Below are 17,768 nucleotides of genomic sequence, written 5' to 3'. Positions count from 1 at the left end.
GGGTTGTTTATTTATGGTTCAGGGCATATTTACGAGACTGTTATGCAGCGCAGCGCAGTAAGTCACCCGGCGGCGCTGTACTGCATGGCAGGGAAAGGCGGAAATGTGCTGTATTTTGGCTGCCAACGCAGGCACCCTTGCACCATAGAGCAAGGGTGCCTGCAGTATAAGCAAGATTGTTTTTGTGCAGGATGGGGAACTTTCCTGCACAAAAACAATATCCTGAGGAATATTCATCTATCTATGTGTGCTGCAGAGCGCAACACACATAGAAAGAAGTAAACATGAGAAATAAATATATTTCTACTCATTGCACCTCCTCTGGGAATTGGTACCATTTTTGGCGCATTCCCAGGTTTAACAATTCGGGTAAATCTGGGAATACATCAAAATCTATGTGAGTTGCATGGGAACACCCACACAACGCCCATGGAACACCTTCCAGTGCAGAGTTAGGCAACACAGCTATTTGTTCTATATTGCTTTACTCCAGGTTTATGGGTACTTGTTGGATCAAGTTGAGAAGAATAAGAGTGAGTTTTCCACACCAGGAATCAGATCTGTAACATGGAGTTTTCCACATCCCCGTCTGCAACTGACACATTAGCCCACTGACCTCTCTTACTGGGAATGCAACCTGAGATCCATTAGTGATAAACACATCTTGGCATCAGCTGCCTTAATGCAACAAACTACCGGGAAAGTGTTAAAATGAATGACATGCAGCTAATACATGGATCTGAGCATCAGGAGCATTAATCCACTGAGCTACCATGCAGGGATTGGAACCTCTACCCTATCCTGTAGGTTACAAGCATCTCTTCATCAAGAACATTGCCCCAATGAGCTATCTCTTCTGAAGAGGGAAAGGGGAGAAAGATACCTGTGGCCAGGAGGTTGCCCCTGGGGTTGACTTTGATCTAGTCCACCTGATTGCACTGCTCAGACAAGTCAACACTGATGGCAGCGGTGGCTGAGATGCACATGCACGATGTATCTTAACCTACGCTATCCGAAAATGCAAATTGTGTCTAATAAAATAAGCCAGAGCAGTATTACCCTATGTTTCCCCTAATGTTCACTTTTGGGAAGAGTTTTTATTTGAAAAAGTGGGCTGTGGATGGACAGACTTCAGGCCTGGTGGACTCCAGGCTGCTTATCACTGCCTCCGTACTTTACAATTCCATCCACCCATCCTGAGTCCGTTCCTCTTCTGCAGCAGTGGTTCCCCCACCCTTCTTATGGGTTTAGGTTGCAGCATACCAGACAGCACTGCTGTCTGGATTGCTAAAGACATCTTGGGGACTTTCAAAAAGTTGACTTAGGAATGCATTCCGCTTGTTGATTACCATTGACTTTGTCATTTGCAACTCATTTGTAACTCTCTTTCTGGCTTTCCATTTGCTGGCTTAATTTGTTTCAGGCTCTCCAGGTTCAGTTTGTCCCTCCTGCTGCCTAAAGCATGTTTACTGTTTTGTTCCACAAACTTGCATTCTATTAACAGGCCTTTAATTCTTCTTCTTGTCTCCTCATATTTGCTGTGCCTTCAAAGACCAAGGTCTAATGTCAGGTGCTGTCTTCCAAGAGTGATCGTTTACTTTTCTTTCTCTGACTTCAAAGTGAGTGACAATCTTGTTGGATACTGCCAGCAGGAAAGAGTTTTCTTCTAGCTCACGACAACATTTACATGAACTGTGTAAGTATTTCAGAATATATCAGAATTATAAACATACAAATGAAGCACATTTTTGTTGTTTCCGAAGTGTGTTGGAAAAAAATACTTTAATGTGATCAAAACAAATCATTAAACTAGGTGGTGCAATTTCCACACATTTTCGTCTGTGGATTGCATAGCTTTATTAGTAAAGCACTGTCTGTGCAAATGTAATGGTCAATTCAATTGAAAATGTATTGTCTGTCATGGCAGTGTGCTACCACACCGTGAATACTCCATCCTAGGCCACTCCACTTTACTTTGCAGTACTTCACACCACTGCACTTTCCTCTGTTCCACTCCACTTTACACCAGTCCATGCCACTGCACTTTGCACTACTCAACTGCACTCAAAACCACTTCACGCTATGCCTCTCTCATCTACCCAGTACCACTCTACTCTGCACCAATGCACTCTTCACCACTCCACACCACTGCACTCTTCGCCTCTCTACTCTATACTACACCAGTCTATGTCAAACCAATCCACTCTACACAACTTCACTCTATGCTACTGTATTCTACACCACTCTGCACTCTATGCCATTACAGTCTATGCCAATACACTCTACGGCAATGCACTTCACTCTGCAACAGTCAACTCTATACCCCTGCACTCTATGCCAATCCACTGTACACCACTCTAATCTACTCTGCATCATTGCACTCTATGCCACTACACTCTACACCACTTTACTCTACGCCATTACACTCTATGCCACTCTTCACAACCGCACTCTACCCTACACCACTTCAATCTACTCTGAAACAATCTACTTTACTCCATGCACTGTACGCCACTCTGCTTCACTCTGTGCCAATCCACTCTTTGCCACTGCATTCTACAATGCTGCATTGTATGCTGCTCTATTTAATGCCACTGGACTCTCCGCCACTATACTCAGCAATACTCTGCGCCAGTGCACTCTACACTAGTCCACTTTACTCTATGCCATGGACTCCACACTATGCTATTCCTATACACAACACTGTGCCACTCTACTCTACAATACTCTACTCCACTCTTCGCCATTCCACTCTACAACACCCCACGCCACTCTCCTCTATATCATGAACTTTTAGCCATGTTGAACAGCAGTCACCCTGGTAAACAAAGTGGCTGAAATACATTGGCATAGCCAATAGCTCTTGCATAGGCGAGACCTATTGCTTTGACAATGTTTGTTTTTTTAACCATTTTTACCATTGAATAAGCCAACTATACAGCACATGGGCAGGTCCCAAAAACCTACTGGACAGTAGTAGCGAAATGTTCACATACTGTAGTTTAAAAAACGTTTTTTTGCCTGTGTGTTACCCATGTTAATGGGCAAAAAAACTCACCCTTTTGCACAGGGAGTGGCACAGTACCCCCCCCCCCCAGCATCTTTGGTCTGTTTTACAGCTACGCAAGAAAAGCCTTATCCTACCTGTTTTGGATATTCACCTCTTCCCACTGCAAACGTACCCCTTGGCAACACCCCAGTAGCTCTGAAAGCTACAAAAAACATCCACAACATTAGCGTGGAAAACAATGTAAACTCAAATTTAATTATGAAAATGACCGGTAAATTATCCAATACCGTCTTCAAGATGTCCAAAGTCAATGGCCTCCTTAAGGCTGTCAACTTGCTTTGCTCCTTTGCCCATCCTTTGGGGATCCTTTTACCTAATTCCCCCGCCAAAGGTGCATAGCCCCAGCATAGCTTACCTACGAATGCAATGTCTGATAGTTTCCCTGCTATGGTTACCCTTGAATGACGTTTGTCAATTGAGCCCATGATAAACTGTACTACGTCCTCTACCCTGTCCCATTCCGTCACTCACTTGCGAGCCCCCAATAGCAGAAAATCTGTCCATGCTTGTGAATACTCCTTTCTTGAGGATACCGATAAGGGCTGTATCACCAGCTTTAGAATTGTTTGTCGTCTATGTTCCACAATTCCAATGGCATGGAAGTATTGTCTCCGTACACCTCTGTGACAAGTCCATGGAAACGCACACACTGTGAACGAGACAAAGCATCTGCAATGTCATTGTCTACACCTGGCATGTGTCTGGCCATAAATGCGATGTAATTCTTAAGACAAGCCAACACAAATACTCTTAAAAGTTTCAAAATATATGGGTCCCTGGCGGACTGTCTATTCACAACCTGTAGCACTGCCATATTATCCATTCTAAGGATGACCCGCTTGTGTTGTAAAATGCAGCCCACAAATACACAGCAACCACTAGTGGAAAAGCTCTAGAAATGCTATACTTCTGTCCCCGTTCTTCCATGTGGGCATCCACTCCTCTGCACACCATCTCCCTTTCCAGAGGCATATGAGAACATTTGTACGTCCCAGTCTATTTCCCATGGGCTGTGTATGGGAATCCCATTGAAGGATTCTAAAAAGAAACGCCACATTCTCAAATCCTATTTCACTCCGCTAACAATCGCTAACAATCGAATGTGATTATGTGACAAAGACAAACCTGCCAACTCATACTCCTCCTCCTTCGACCCCTCTTTGGCCTTCTCTTCTCTAAGGAGCAATTTGAACATTTCTAAGTATTTCTCCTTCCAAATGTTCTCCTTAGTGGCCATCATGAGATGAGCCCCAAATAGTTTAGTTACTCACATGTATGGAAGCTTCTTTATTTTCAGTTCCTTACTCTTCATCTTATCCACCCCTTGCTTACCTTCTTCATTGCCGACATTGCTAGCAGGCTGACTGTCTTCGCCACTCTCTGTGGCTTTGTGCTCTGATGATCCTGCCACTTTTACTTCTCCTTTTTGGTCTCCCCTACTTCACCATCTACCCCGCCCGTCTACATCCCTGTGTCTGTATTTGCCCTTATAAAGGCTCAGGTCCTCAGGGTCTTGGCCACAACCCCTATCAACCCCTTTTAAAACTGATCTCTGAATCTCCTGGCCCCCACCCCGTGTCCTACACGGCAACAAAGTCGGCACCCGCTCCAAAGCCTGCCGCCTTTCCAGTGAAAGATTCCTGTCCAGCACCATCTGTCACCTGTGTGGGGTCTGTTCTTTCGGTCTCACCTGCAAAATGTCACCACATATGCATTTTCAGACCCTCCCCTCCCCACTGTACGCTGTGTACTCTCCAGCCTCCTCCACAAGCCGCCCTTCCTCCACACTGTCCTCCTCATACATCAGCTCCTCCCCCTGCATGCAATCCTCTTGCATCCAGCTGCATTTTTGCCCTGCCACACCTTGTTGACAGTGCACCTCTCCCAACCTGGTGCTGCCTGCTCCCCCTTGGGAGCTTCTACTGGCCACGCACAAAGGCACCACCTGTTCCCTCGCGGGAGAAACCAAACACTCACCTCGCGGGATAAACCAAACGCTCTCAACAGGTTTTCCAGGAAAGGTTGCTGGGTGGCTGGAGTTGCAGAGTGTTCTTGACGTAATCCTTCCCTGCGAGGCTGCCATTGACCAATGTTGGGTGCTCGAGTCGTGGTGCCACACCGCTATCAGGCTGGCTGCACAGCGCAGTCCCTTCCCCTCAGGGTGAGTGAGCTGTACAAACCTCTCCCAAGTCAGCGTATTCGCCTGCTACAGAAACCTGTAAAAGCAAAGACAAATCCAGTGTGCAGCGCCCTTGTAGGGGGTTGAATAATAAGAGCAAACTTATGTCCAGGAAAAACTGCTATTCACACTCCTGTGTCGAATTATGCAGTATCTTTATTAAGAAGATCTACGAAAGCCATCAGCATCCTCACAGGTTCAGAGCCAGCCTCCAACTGACTTCCATGAGACTCTAGAACCCGAGGACACTGATGTCACACACTGAATCAGAGGTCAAAAGTAAACAGAGGGAAACATTCAAGAATGACATAGAAGAATTGAGAAGAAACACAATTAGTAAAACAATTGCAGACTATGCCACATATTACATCATCTTCCCCCTTAAAACAACAAACAAAAGAAAACAAACAGAAAAACAAAAAAACAAAAAATCATTGAACTTAGAAGGCAACTTAACAATCCTATTGCTACGTGTACACAGAAGCTTAGAGGAACCGTGGTTCCCTGCCTCCCCACTATGTTGTCCTACTACACTGTGACTAATGGAAGCCTCTTTCCCTCCAATGTCCGCTGACTTTGTTGAAGCGTCATTAAGAAACAAACTACTTGAAGTAGAATTTTCTTCCCTTCCAGAGTAAGATTTCCTGAATATTTCCGCCTGAGAAGCAGAAATAGTAACAACACAATTCCTATTCCACCACCCTTTTCCTTCTAGTAGGACAAATGCCTTTGTGACTCTAATTATCCTAACAGGCAATGAAAATTTGGATTCCCCTTTAGAGACTCTCTGGGGTTTCTTTATCAATACCCAATCACATAGGTTTAAGTCTATTTCCTTGACTCTATGTCTAGCATCATAATAACTTTTCTGTACTAACTGCTTCTGTAGGACATTTTGTTTTAAATTCTTCAACTCCACATCTGATTTTTTGAGTTTGTCAACTAGCGAATCAGCTAACCAGGTTGGTACAAGATTGGATCTAGACTCCCTTCCTCTGAGAAGTGTGAAAGGAGAAATGCCTGTTGTGGAATGCGGTGTATTAGACTATGCCCACATTTTCTCTTTAAGGAAGTCATGCATATTACAATTACTAGCCAAAGCTGTTTGAATCCCTTCTTTCAAAATGCGATTGGCTCTTTCTACCAATCCATTAGTAGCTGGACTATATAAGGCAACTTGCGAGTGCTTAATATTAAACCTTTCCAAGAAACTTCCCATTTTCTCAGAAGTGAAATGCACTCCATTGTCCGTGACAATTACTGATGGAGCCCCTTCCAACAAAAGAAGATCCGATAGGAAAGAAATCACAGCATCAGTACCAGCATCCTCCCACAAATGAAAAATATATCCATTTTGAAAAATAATCTATGGAAACCATTAGATATCTCATATTCCTAGGCAACAAATGAAATGGCCCAGAAAAATCTATAGCAATTATTTATCACGGCATATTTGGGAAAGAGACCGGATGTAATGGTTTTGTATTGCATTTCCAATGCTTATCAGACACAACGCAATATGGACATTTGTCAACAAAGTCAGCAACTTGTTTATCCAGATTAGGCCACCAATATTTTGCCTTTAGTCTTTTGCAAGTTGAAGAAACTCCCAGATGACCTTCATGTGCCACCGCAATCAATCTTGGACGTAAATCAGTAGGTGGCACCCAAATAGAACCTGTCATGCAGATGCCATTCTCACAAGACAACTCCATAGCTAATTGACTGAAAGCATTAATCTCACCACTGTACTTCTTGTTTGGCCAACCATTTTTAATGTGATGCAAAACTTGGGACAACATAACATCATTAGACATAGCTAAATTCCAGTCTTCCTCCGTAAAGAAACCTCCAGAAGCAGACATCAAATCCAATACTCCTACCACACACTCAGTATCTTGGTCATCACCAACAGCAGATTCACATGGTAACGGAAGACGTGATAGACAATCCGCTCTAAGATTTTTCCCACCAGACACATATTTCACCTGAAGGTTATACTCTTGTAACTTCGAAAGAAGATGCACAAGCCGGGCAGATGCTTTTCCTAAACCGTTACCACCCAACAAAAATACTAAAGGCTTGTGATCAGTGTAAATCACAAAATGAGTTCCCCAAATATATGTTCTACATTTTTGAACTGCCCAAACACAGGCTAAAGCCTGCCTTTCAATCGTGCTACAATTGCTCTCAGCACCTGAAAGAGCTCTGGATGCAAATGCAACAGTATTTTCTTGGTCATCAACCCACTGGCCAAAAACAGCTCCAAGCCCCTTAAGGCTAGCATCAACAGTTATAAACAACTTTCCAGAGGGAATAAATGATTTCAACGTTTAAGCAGACAAAACAACTTGCTTTATACGTTCAAAAGCATCAGAAACATGATCATCCCAAACAAATTTACTGCCTTTTTTCAACAAAGAACTAAGAGGCTGTACCATGAAGGCAAACCCATTAACGAACCTTGAATAATATTCGCAAAGTCCAAGAAAGGAATGCAGCTCATCTTTGTTGATGGGAGGAGGAGCCCTCTTTATAGCCTCCAGATTGCACATTTTAGGTTTAATGCCCTCAGCTGAGATGGAGTGACCATGGTACTCTACACTATCAACCATGAATCAGCACTTCTCAGTTTTGATAGTCATGCCATAATCATGAAGAATGGTGAACACCTTTTCAAGAATCTCTCTAGGTTCATCAACTTTTTCCATGTAGATTAAAATGTCATCCTGGAACGCACAGACATTTTCCAGATGACCAAATAAAGAATCCATCAGCTTCTGGAACATGCTTGCTGCCGAAGCCAGACCAAAAGGTAATCTAAGATATTTATACGCTCCATAAGGCGTGATGAATGTAGTCAAATCTTGAGAACCTACACTAAGTGGAATCTGGTGATATGCCGAATACAAATCTATAGTCGAAAAAAACTTTGAGTTACCTAAGGTGGTTATCAACTCCTGAATGTGCGGAAGCGGATGACAATCCACCAGAATTGTTTTGTTGAGTGATCTCAAGTCAACACATAACCTAAGATCTCCATTCATTTTTTGTGATGACAATTGGAGAAACCCACTCTGACCAATCTGTAGGAGTAATTATACCATCCGAAAACAATTTATCAAGTAAAACTTTCAATTGGTCCCTGATGGACAAAGGAACAGGTCTGATCCTGTGTGAAACTGGGACAGCTCCTTCCTTGAGTTTAATGCAGTGCTCAAAACATTTCACTGTTCCAACAGCATCACTGAAAACTCCCGGAAATTTCTGCGTGAAGTGTGTTGGCACCGCATTGTTGGAAGTGAGAGACAAAACAGAACCCCCATCCTCACAGTGTGGCTTGCCTCCAAGAATAATGGGGTTATCTTGCCCCGGACATAGAATAATGCCTAACCAAGCCAAATCTTTCCACCCCACAATGTCCCTTCCATTTACCGCTACATAGACTTTAGTGACTATAGGCCTTTCTAGAATTTCCAAGGTAGTACAAAAGAACCCCAACAAATCAATAACTTGATCCCCAAAAGCCTTGGGAATGATGTCAGCACTTTCTAAGGATATGGTTGCTGGCCAGAAATTAAGGAAAGTCTTGTCCACCAGAGTGGTAACCAGTGCTTCTGAATCTGCCATAACCAGAATTTTCTTAGAATCAAAGAATGCTTTGCAAATAGGTCCCTTGACGTGCCTTACACAATTACTCTTGTCATTACATTGTAAGTCTACCGTTAAGATCACATTAGACAATTTATTCGAGCAATCTGCCAAATCTTCCACATCTTGGGTATGAACATTGCTAACTTTCATCCTGGTCCCAGAATTGAAATTATTTACAGATTGTCTACACACTACTTGGAAATGGCCTATTTTTTGACATTTCAAGCACTTCTTCCCTAGAGCAGGACACATTTGGCTATTGCCTATGTGATTACGAGAACCACACCGGTAACATGCCTTTGCCAACTGAGACTGGCCTTTCTTGTGTCTAAAGGATCTCTCCTTGATGTAACATACTTCAGAATAATCAACAACTTGACTAACTGTACCTTGTTCACTCTGCCCACACACAACTCTTGATGCGATAATGGACCTTTCAATAGCCTTCGCTAAATCAACAGCTTCATCCAAGGATGGATTGCAACATGCCAAAAGCCGTTCTTGATTGGTTTTTACTAGCAGTGGAAAACAAACTGGTCCCTTATATACACATCCACAATATTACCAAAATCACACTTAGCAGCAAGCACACACAACGTAGCCAGATACTCATCAACAGACTCATCCATTGACTGTTTACAAACTGCAAAATTAAGCCTTTCCAGCAATACATTGGAATCATCTGAGGACTGTTTCCTGAAACCTCTCCTTTCCCTCAATGTATACATCCCAAACTATGTCTTCATTCAGTGGTGGCGGAACGACTGGCAAATTATCGAACACAAGCTGTCCCGCAACCCAAAGATGGTTGAAAAGAAGAGCTAATTTCCTGCCCGGAGAAAAGTAATTAGCATCTATTGCAGTCAGATAGTTCTCAAAGATTCGCAACCATTCGCTCCATCTGATCTCTGGTTTCCCAGCTCTTTGTATGAAAGGGGGAGGTTGCACCACTACATGATGTGAAGACATGTTAAAATTACAATTTGGAATAAGACAAATAAAACATGTACCCCAAAAGAATGTCATAAAACCACACCCACATAGGTAGTTATAATCAAAACATAAGGTCCAAGTCTGTAACCACCTATAAGTAGAAACAAAAAAAGGAAAAGAAGGAACACAATATTGATGTTGGCAAAGATCAAAGCGTTCACTTCTGCATTTCGTCCATTCTTTTTTACTTTCAACTTCGTCCTTCTTCTGACCGTTCCGAGGAACAGACCATAAATTGGGCACACACGCAGTAAATAACCGCTACGCATTCAGTAGCGCTCCAGCTAACTCAATGTCAAAAATTGAGCACGACGGACATCGTGTACAAATTTGTTCACAATAGCCACCTTGTATGCCTCCTTCGTATTCGCACCCTGCTGTGATGCGCGTTGCGAGGCACCAGCAGGGCTTCTTCCTGTAAGCAAACCTTTCCGTGACCCTCGTTGCTGGGCAACCAGAAAGACGCCCTGAATGCGGCAAACGTGCTGACGCAAGAACACAACGTCCTCAGTGACGTGCAACAGAGAGCGGAGAACGCACTCGAAGCAACACGCGCTGTTCCCGTGTCTCCAAGTGGAATTGCAACCGGCCTTAGCAACCACAGCCTCGGGCTCGCCCCTGAGAACGCGCTTGCGAACAAAGCGCTTGAGGGCTGTCCCGTGCCACAACGGCTCAGGTGAGTTCCAACTTCTTAAATCCTCACCTGACACGGCAAAGTAGAATTCACGATGTAGGCTGAAAAGTGCAGCCCAAGTGACTATTAATGTTAAAGATCTTCCAGCACCTCCAGCGTCAATAGACAAAATCTATGACGGTCAGTGGATCGACTTCCACCCAACTCCTGGTACCAAAAAATGTAGAGGTGGAATAATAAGAGCAAACTTATGTTCAGGAAAAAATTGCTATTCACACTCCTGTGTCGAATTATGCAGTATCTTTATTGAGAAGATCCACGACAGCCATCAGCATCCTCAGAGGTTCAGAGCCAGCCTCCAACTGACTTCCATGAGACTCTAGAACCCGAGGACACTGATGTCACACACAGAATCAGAGGTCAAAAGTAAACAGGGGGAAACATTGAAGAATGACATAGAAGAATTGAGCAGAAACACAATTAGTAAAACAATTGCACACTATGGGGGTCATTCTAACCCTGGCGGTCGGTGACAAAGCGGCGGCCAACCCGCCAACAGGCAGGCAGTCCAAAAAATGGAATTCTGACCCTGGCGGGAACCGCCAACACAGCCCGGCACTTTAACACTCCGACCGCCACGGCGGGACCGACAAACTGCGCGGCGGTCACCGCCAACAGGCAGGCGGCAGACAATGTACCGCCCACCCTATCACAACTCACCAATCCGCCACCTTTTCCGGGGCGGGAGCCCCGCCGATAAAAACACGGCGGAAACAGACTACGAACGGGAAAACGCTCACCTATATACACTCCACGAGGAAGGAGGACAGCATGGAGCCCGAATTACACATCCTACCGGCTATTGTCTACCTGCTCATCTACCAGGAGTACGAACGCCGGCGCAGACAACAACGGTGAGTACTGCACCTACGACACAGGGGAGGGGGGAGGAGGAAAGGTTACGTGCACACACATACGCAATACACCCACCCCCCCAACCCACCCCCCCAATACCTACACACCAATGCAGAGCAACAAGTCAGAGTGACACCCCCCAAACCCCCCGGAAGAATGCAAAGACATAATTAAAATGAAGTTTAAAATTTATGTATAAAATAGGTTCATTGAAGTCATGGTAAATATGCCAATTGAAATATACAAAAGAAATAATGAACATAGTGCAAAGTATAAACATAGTCAATAAGTCCTGCACAGTCCGTTAAATATCCATAGTCCGTGGGCCAATGTGTACAAACACATGGGCAAAGCCCACACATGAGACCGGATACCATTGGAGAGAACACTGCAGGGGCATCAGATGATAAAACAACAGGCACCTCAGGGGGAAGGGAAAGGGGGGCACCTCAGCCACATGAGTCCACGACGCCAGATCCACGAGGGGCCTCCATGCCCACTGTACCATCCTGGGGAGTGCAAAGCCACAGTCCGTCAGATGGATAACCGACTCCACTGGTATTGGAGGAGGCATGGTGCCCAGAGTGCTTCGTGAACACCTGCTCGACACAGAACCGGCACTGTCAATGGACCAGCGGTGCTTGAGACGGCGGTGCCCAGCGGAGCGGTGCTTGAGACGGCGGTGCCCAGCGGAGCGGTGCTTGAGAGGAAGGCCCCAGCGGAGCGGTGCTTGAGAGGAAGGCCCCAGCGGAGCGGTGCTTGAGAGGAAGGCCCCAGCGGAGCGGTGCTTGAGAGGAAGGCCCCAGCGGAGCGGTGCTTGAGAGGAAGGGCCCAGCGGAGCGGTGCCTGAGAGGAAGGGCCCAGCGGAGCGGTGCCTGAGAGGAAGGGCCCAGCGGAGCGGTGCCTGAGAGGAAGGGCCCAGCGGAGCGGTGCCTGAGAGGAAGGGCCCAGCGGAGCGGTGCCTGAGAGGAAGGGCCCAGCGGAGCGGTGCTTGAGAGGAAGGGCCCAGCGGAGCGGTGCTTGAGAGGAAGGGCCCAGCGGAGCGGTGCTTGAGAGGAAGGGCCCAGCGGAGTGGTGCTTGAGAGGAAGGGCCCAGCGGAGCGGTGCTTGAGAGGAAGGGCCCAGCGGAGCGGTGCTTGAGAGGAAGGGCCCAGCGGAGCGGTGCTTGACAGGAAGGGCCCAGCGGAGCGGTGCTTGAGACGGCGGTGCCCAGCGGAGCGGTGCTTGAGATGAAGGGTCCAGCGGAGCAGTGCTTGACAGGAAGGGCCCAGCGGAGCGGTGCTTGAGATGAAGGGCCCAGCGGAGCGGTGCTTGAGACGGCGGTGCCCAACGGAGCGGTGCTTGACAGGAAGGGCCCAGCGGAGCGGTGCTTGACAGGAAGGGCCCAGCGGAGCGGGGTTTGACAGGAAGGGCCCAGCGGAGCGGTGCTCTTCACGGTAGGGCCCTATTCAGCGGTGCCTGTCTTGGCGGGGCCCAGTTCAGCGGTGCCTGTCTTGGCGGGGCCCTCTTCAGCGGTGCTCTTCACGGCGGGGCCCAGTTCAGCGGTGCCTGTCTTGGCGGGGCCCTCTTCAGCGGTGCTCTTCACGGCGGGGCCCTCTTCAGCGGTTGCTCTGCACGGTGGGGCCCTCTTCAGCGGTGCTCGTCACGGCAGGGAGGAAGTTCAGCGGTGCCTGTCTTGGCGGGGCCCTCTTCAGCGGTGCTCTTCATGGCGGGGCCCAGTTCAGCGGTGCCTGTCTTGGCGGGGCCCTGTTCAGCGGTGCTCTTCACGGCGGGGCCCTCTTCAGCGGTGCTCTTCACGGCGGGGCCCAGTTCAGCGGTGCCTGTCTTGGCAGGGCCCTCTTCAGCGGTGCTCTTCACGGCGGGGCCCTGTTCAGCGGTGCCTGTCTTGGCGGGCCCTCTTCAGCGGTGCTTGTCCTGTCTTTCAAGGGAGCCAGACCTGGCCAAGACTCCCCGCTTAGTCGCCCTCCGACCTTGCGGTAGCGGGGCCCTCCTGTGATGGAGTCTTGGGCCCGTGGGTGTCGTCCGTCACACCCGGTATGGGGCTGGTGGGGCCCTCCTGGTGCGCTCGGCTGCTGCATGTCTTCTCCGCCCTGCTGCCCTTGCCCTTCTTCGCTGCAGCTCTCTGGCCCTTGCCTCCCTTAGATGATGTGGCAGGTGACGTGGCAAGGCCACTCTCCTTGGTGGCAGCCGTCTCAGGCTTTTCGCGCCGGCCCTTAATTTTTCTTGTCCTCTTCCCAGGGGGTGGGCTGGCTGTCCCCTTGCTGCTGGCCGATGTTCCTTCCCTAGGAGCTGGTGGACTCCAATAGCCCTGCACTATGGTGATACTAGATGCAGGGCTGGTGGTGGCTGACGTGCTCTTTGGACTCTTACCAGATGGAGGGGGTGGGTCAGGTGATGCAAAGAGGTTAATTTTGGAGAGGAAAAGTTTTTTAGGAGCAATGGGAAGGGTAGGTGCAGTGGGTATGGGAGTGGAGGAAGAGGATGTGGTTGTAGGAGAGTCAAGTGTGCTGTCTTTGGGTGCAGGTGCTTGGGCTGGAGGCTGTCGTGAGGTGGATGGCTGTTGGGTGGGTGGCTGCCTGCGTTTGTGTGGCTTGGAAGAGGGGGTGACAGACACAGTGGGAGAGGACACAGGGGACGTGTAAATGGCAGTGGGGTGGTGACTGCACGTGTGCTGACTGTAATGGAGTGTGTGCTGGTGATGGAAGTACTGGCTGATGGTGGTGTGCATGCAGGTGTGAGTGGAGACGTCACAGGGAGGGAGGAGGGAGACGAGGAGGAGGGGGACACAGAGGTGGTAGTGACTGTTGGCATGTCTGCATCTGGATGTTGTTTGTGTGAATGCTTGTGGGACATGTGAGATGCAGCTCCCTTGTGCGCCGATGCCACTTCTCCTCCGCCTGATGATGCTAATGCACACATGCACAGGAAGAAAAAGAAAATGGGTGGGGGGGAGAAATGAAGACAGGTTGAGTGCATGCATTGGCAACACCGTTGGCGGAGAGGACAGACACAGAAGCCCCCTGCACTACGCTGCGCAATCGGGGTACACTACTCAGTTCTTGTGACTAGGCCTACAGGTCTATGGACGACAAATGCACACATGGGTGATGCAGGACCATGGATAGCTGTACTTGGCACCCTACAGAGGTGGGGGGCGGGGGCACAGGGCCATGCCTAACGGAGGGGACTAGCCTACAGAAAGCGCCCTGGCCTTGAGTCACCCACAGCCCTCCTCCCCAACCCAGACACCTCCACTGCGCGCAAAGATAGCAGAATGTGCTGATACTCACCCCCCTTGTGTCTGCTGTGATGTCCTCACGCGCCCATCCAAATCGGGGTAGGCCACCGCCAGGATCCGGGACATCAGGGGGGTCAATTGGCGGCTGGCACCCCTCCTACGTTGGGAGGCCATCCCCAGCAGAGACTCAGCGGTCTTTCTGGTCCCGCGGCGGATGTCCTCCCACCTCTTTCGGCAGTGGGTGCCCTGTCTGTTGTGGACCCCCAGGGCCCGGACGTCCTTGGCGATGGCACGCCAAATGATGATCTTCTGATGGGCGCTGACCTATTTGACATGTACAGGGTGGGAAAGGAAATATCATCACTTTTCTACATGGTAGATGTGAGTGCCCCCCCCTCCCCAACCTTGCCATGTGGCACATGTTCCCATCTGTCGTGCGTTGCACTCCTCATTCGCTCCCCTCCCCACCATCTTACATACACCCCACTCAACACAGGCATAGCCCATTCAGCGTGCACCCTGTGTACTAACCTGTTGGTCTGGAGGACCGTAGAGTAGCGCATACTGGGGGAGGACCCCATCAACAAGTTTCTCCAATTCTTCGGAAGTGAAGGCAGAGGCCCTTTCCCCAGTCGCAGCAGCCATTGTATCTCCCAGACCGAGGTCACAGCAGCACTTGCAGTATAGGTCCTCTCCTGTGGATGATCAGGTCTCGAGTGATTAATCAGATAGAAAATGGCGGTCACGCCCGCGGCGGTGCGTACCGCGACCGCCGGCGCACATCGTCATTGGCTCCTGAGACCCATAGGGTTCAATGTTAACCAATGCTGCTTTGCGCCGCGGTCTTCGACCGCCTACTGCCACGGTGTGCCACGCCAGCGCAGTGACCTCACATCCCACTGTCACACTTCACAGGTAAGACAGCCGCCATTTCAAGGGCCCACATGGCATGATTTCTACTGCGTCACACAGGCCTAGGCCTTGCATTGCCACTCATACAAGCCATTCAATGCATAGCGAATTGTGTACTGTGCAAGCTGTGGTTACGTACCTGTGAGTTGCTTGACTCTGTGCTCCATGTTGTCCTTCCTAGGCACCGTCCGCTGGGACTTGCGAGGAGAAGGATGAATCCTCCTGTGTACCGACCGCTGGTGGACCTGTCGACAATGGAAGAACGACATATCATACTTACATACCGGCTTGACAGAGCAACTATACATGAACTATGTGCCCAGCTGGAGCCAGACCTGATGTCCCCCATCCGCCAACCCACAGGGATTCCCCCTCTGGTGCAGTTTCTGTCAGTACTCCATTTTTTGGCAAGTGGGTCGTTTCAGACAACAGTGGCCATATCATCTGGGATGTCTCAGCCTATGTTTTCTAAGGTTTTATCCAGAGTGTTGTCTGCCCTGATGAAATACATGCGGAGCTACATTATTTTCCCTGAGGTGGGCGAATTGGCTACAGTGAAGGGTGATTTCTATGCCCTTGGACATATCCCCAACATCATTGGGGCCATTGATGGGACCCATGTGGCTTTGGTTCCCCCCAAAGACAGAGAGCAGGTGTACCGAAACAGAAAAAGTTACCATTCGATGAATGTCCAGGTGGTGTGTTTGGCTGACCAGTACATCTCCCATGTAAATGCCAAGTTCCCTGGGTCAGTGCATGACGCGTATGTCATGCGAAATAGCAGCATCCCTTATGTGATGGAACAGCTACAGAGACACCGTGTGTGGCTAATTGGTGACTCTGGTTACCCCAACCTGTCGTGGCTACTGACCCCAGTGAGGAATCCCCGGACCAGGGCAGAGGAACGGTACAATGAGGCCCATGGGCGATCTAGGAGGATCATAGAAAGGACCTTCGGGGTCCTGAAGGCCAGGTTTAGGTGCCTGCATATGACAGGGGGATCCCTCATGTACTCACCAAAGAAGGTGTGCCAGATCATCGTGGCCTGCTGTATGCTTCACAATCTTGCATTGCGACGCCAGGTGCCTTTTCTGCAGGAGGATGGTCCAGATGGTGGTGTTGTTGCAGCTGTGGAGCCTGTGGAGAGTAAAGAGGAGGAAGACGACGGGGACGACACGGACAACAGGGATACAGTCATACAACAATACTTTCAGTAGCACACAGGTAAGAAACAGCCACCCCAATTTACATTTACTTAAGGCCTCATGCGTCTCCACTGTCTGTGTTTCCCCCCAGTTCCTGTTAACTGATTTGTGACTTTCCCTTCCCTTTTCAGAGCTGTATGACACACTGCCTGACTTCAGCTTTGTTTGCCCATGGACTAAAGCTTATTGAAATTGGTATGTTGTCATCACAAAGTAACTGGACATTATTGAACCGTTATGTGTAATACATTTGTTAAGAATACAAGCAGACTCCTGTTTATTTAAGTGGAATAAGTGATTTATTTTAAGTGTTAGATATAGGTAAATGATTGGGAAGCGGGGATGGGTGGGGGTGGAGTAATGTCCATGGCAGAGTCCAGTTCTCAGTCGCACAGGTGCATTGTCCATATGCCTGTGGAAGGATGGAGCAGGGGCAGTTCAAGGTTGGACAGGGTGACAATGTGGGACAGTGGGATGACATCAGGGGGTATCTTAGGCTGGCGGGGGTCTTGCAATCCTACTCTGTCTTCTTGTGAGATCTCAGGTTCCGCTTGCGGGTTGGTTCTTCTTCTGCAGGAAGTGGGGTTCTGGGGGCCTGTCGTTGTGTGGGGGCCTCCTGTCCACTGGCGCCGGCGGAGGTGGTAGGCTGTTCCTGGCCTGGGCTAGTGACAGGGGCCCTTTGGGGTGCCACATGGTCCCGCAATGTGGTGACGATCTGGGTAAGGGCCAGGACGATGGTCCCCATTGCGGAACCGATGTTCCTCAGTTCCTCCCTGAACCCAATGTACCGTTCCTCCTGCAGTTCCTGGATCTCCTGGAACCGGGCCAGTACCGTCGCCATCGTCTCCTGGGAGCGGTGGTATGCTCCCATGATGGAGGAGAGGGCCTCTAGGAGAGTCGGTTCCCCGGGCCTGTCCCCCCCCTGTCGCACAGCAGCCCTCCCAGTTCCCCTGTGTTCCTGGGCCTCT

At 48.9% G+C, this 17,768-nt stretch overlaps 1 long non-coding RNA gene across 1 annotated transcript in view; it reads right to left on the bottom strand.

The window, feature by feature from the left end:
- Positions 1-17,768, bottom strand: part of LOC138294245 (uncharacterized) — a 41,706-nt gene that overhangs the window by 16,584 nt on the left and 7,354 nt on the right. The window contains exon 2 of the long non-coding RNA XR_011203299.1: positions 5,048-5,286. This is a non-coding gene — a long non-coding RNA (uncharacterized lncRNA). The remainder of the gene's footprint in view (positions 1-5,047; positions 5,287-17,768) is intronic.

Source organism: Pleurodeles waltl, chromosome 4_2, assembly GCF_031143425.1.
Source record: "Pleurodeles waltl isolate 20211129_DDA chromosome 4_2, aPleWal1.hap1.20221129, whole genome shotgun sequence".
Taxonomy (NCBI): Eukaryota; Metazoa; Chordata; class Amphibia; order Caudata; family Salamandridae; genus Pleurodeles; species Pleurodeles waltl.
Note: the sequence above shows the minus strand (reverse complement) of the source record. Positions and strands in the feature narration are given on the sequence as shown.